Below are 3,246 nucleotides of genomic sequence, written 5' to 3'. Positions count from 1 at the left end.
TTAAAATTTAGTCGACTTTATATGAAGTTAATAATTGACAGCTATTAAATAATTTGATTAAATTTTTATTTTATTATTCTCAACTATTAATTGTACCTGAATTTTTATCATAAAATATATTTTTAACACAAAAAATTTTATAAAATAATATTTTTAATATTTTTATTTAAGTAAGTGTTTTTTTTATTCAAAAAGGCGTTTAAATTCTTATTTTTTGGATTTTTTTCAAATAAACATTTAAAATGTTTTATTTACAGATACATGTAATTTGGACGAAATTTATAAATTTATGGGTAAACTATTAGGGATGTGTTTGTAGCTTAAAAGCGTGTTTACTGGAAGCAAAAAATTGTTGCTTATACGTTCACTTCAACGTAAATTCACCTTTGATGATCATTATTGATTTTTTTCAAAAGAATTTTTATATTTGTTTCAAGTCATTTCAAATATTTTAAATTTTTTTAATTTTTAGCGGTTTTTTTTGTATATTTTGATTCTTTTATTAAATTTGTCATGGTCATTCTATTATAATATGAATTATTGATCTTATTAAAAATGATAAAATAAATAAAAAATTAATCATACATAATAATGGAATCATAAGTAATAAAATTTTACGATCCAAAATAATACTAAATAAAAGAATACTGAAAGTACTAAAAAAAATTATAGAATATTTTTTTGTTTGACATTGTAAAATTTATTATTATAATTCTTGTTCATTATTTATTATTCTAATTTTTTATAATATGTATTATTGTTTCTATTGAAAATGATAAATTAAATAAAAAATTAATTATAAATAATAATAAAAACATAATTAGTAAGAAGTTAGAATTCAAAATAGTAAACAAAATAAGATTATTAAGAGTACTCATAAAAAGTACTAAAATATATTATTTTATATGTTATTTTTAATTTAATAAATAAATATTAATTTTTATTAAAAAAATTATAACAAACTAAAATAAAATTTTATAAAAAACATTATATAAAAAATATATTAAAAAAAGTATAAAAAGGATTAAATATACTAAAAGTGATTAACTTATTAGTTTAATAATTTAATATTATATTTTTTTAGTAATTAACTAATTATCTATCTAAAAGTGATTTTAATTAATATTATCCAAACAATTTCATTTTATCAAAATCAATTTTAGTATAAAATTGCCAAACAAAAATCATGTTGGCACAAACTCACTTTTATCCAAAATCAATTTTACAAAATCATTTTTATTCATTAATTTTTAAAAATATCAAATAAAAAATTTCAATTAACATTAAATTTATATTAAAATAATTAAATAAAAATAATAATTAGGTCAAAAAATAAAAATAATAATTAAATATTAAATTTACATTAAAATAAGAAAAAGTTTAATAATAATTAATAATTTTATTAAAATTTGGTTAGCATTTAATTAGTAAAAAAAGTGAATAATCTTACATTATTAGATATAATTTTACGCTATTAAAAATATTAATGATAATTAATTAATAGTTATAAATCACAAAATCTGTTGAACCTTAACACTCTTCTTAAAATAATATTAATCAAATATTAAATATACAATATGTACAATGGACTATTTATTTGTCCCAATATATATTAATAATGTAAATTAAACATCATTATTTCTAATTTCTAGTTGTCTGTTTTGTGATATCTACTCCCAAATTATCCCAAATTCTTTCACATTAACCCTTTATCACCCACCGTTACCCTACCTCCAAAAAATCCATTGTTTGTTCTGCAAAAAAATCCTCTTTCTCCGCGCTCCGCCCAAAGGAAGGTCTATATTTTGCCGAATTAAATACACATATTGATGGTAAATAAATATTTGGGTAACTAATTAAGAATTAAGTAATGTTTATTATTTATGCAAACAATAATTGGCCTAAAAGAAGTTTATTGTTTGGCCAAATAATAAGTATTGCACACTTTTGTTTATTTTTTATTAATTATGCAGTCAATAATCGGCCCAAAGGAAGATTATTGTTTAGCCAATTAATAGAAAATATATGGGGTAATAAATAGGTTGCAAAGTTTAAGTTTCCATGTGCGCATTAAGTCGGTCCAAAGAAAGGCTTAATGTGTGACAGGAATTTTGACAATATTTGATTACTGCGATGAGAGTATCACTTACAGTTAATTTTTCTATCCAAATATTGAAAATTAATGTTGTTCTAGATATCTCAATATGGATTTTTTCCATTATTTAACTAATGTTTACTGTATATTCTTTTTGTTCTAATCCAGAAACTATGGCTTTAGCTACCAATGTTTCTGCACAAATTAGCAGTATTCCTATGCTGAATGGTTCAAACTTTAAAGTTTGAAAGGATACCGTGGAGATTGTCCTCGATTATATGAATCTAGATATAGCTATTCGAAAGGAGAAACCCACTTCCACTCCGGAAAACCTCAATGTGCGCAGAAACCTGCATCTCACCGCTCTGTTTCTGTGCGACGTGTAGCCTCCGTTCTTGCCAACCGGAACTGTCGCGCTCCGCCTCCTCGCGCCAACGCCCTCGCTGAAAGAACCTATGTCACTCTTCACGCAGCCGAATATTCGTGACCTGCAACTGTCAACGTCGCCAGGGGCAGAACTAGAAAAAATATTAGAGGGGGCTAAAAATATTTATACAATACAATAATATTAAAATACATTTTTAAAGGGGACTAAACTGAAATTTACATTTAATTTACATGTAAAAAATTAAAGGGATAAGTATGATTTTCGTTCCCAACGTAGCGGCTGAAAATTTTTTTCATCCCTCGCCTTTTTTTTGCTCTAAAATGGTCCCCAAGGTTTCAATTTGTTTTAAAATGGTTCTTTGGACAAAAATACCCCTCCATCCCCTCTTCTTCCTCAACCAGTTCCTCAACCAGAAGCAGAAGCGCAAACCTCCCTCCCCACTTCTTCCTCAACCAGAAACAGAAGCAAACCAGTTCCTCAACCAGAAGCAGAAGTGCAAACCTCCCCCTCTCTTCTTCCTCAACCAGAAACAGAAGCAAAAGCGCAAACGCAGGCAGAAGCAGAAGCAACCAAAGCATCAACAACAACAATGAAATAAAAAGAATAAACAGAAACAACCAAAAACATCATCAACAACAACAACAATGGAATCCTTTGAATCTGAAAAATTAAAGAAAAAGGAATAAAAAATTAAAACAGAGGGAAAGGGTTGTGGTGGTGGTGAAGAGGAGGGGTTGCGGCGGTGAACGGCGACTGCAGCAGC

This window comes from Arachis duranensis, chromosome 9, assembly GCF_000817695.3.
Source record: "Arachis duranensis cultivar V14167 chromosome 9, aradu.V14167.gnm2.J7QH, whole genome shotgun sequence".
Classification (NCBI taxonomy): Eukaryota; Viridiplantae; Streptophyta; class Magnoliopsida; order Fabales; family Fabaceae; genus Arachis; species Arachis duranensis.
This window is presented reverse-complemented; position numbering follows the sequence as displayed.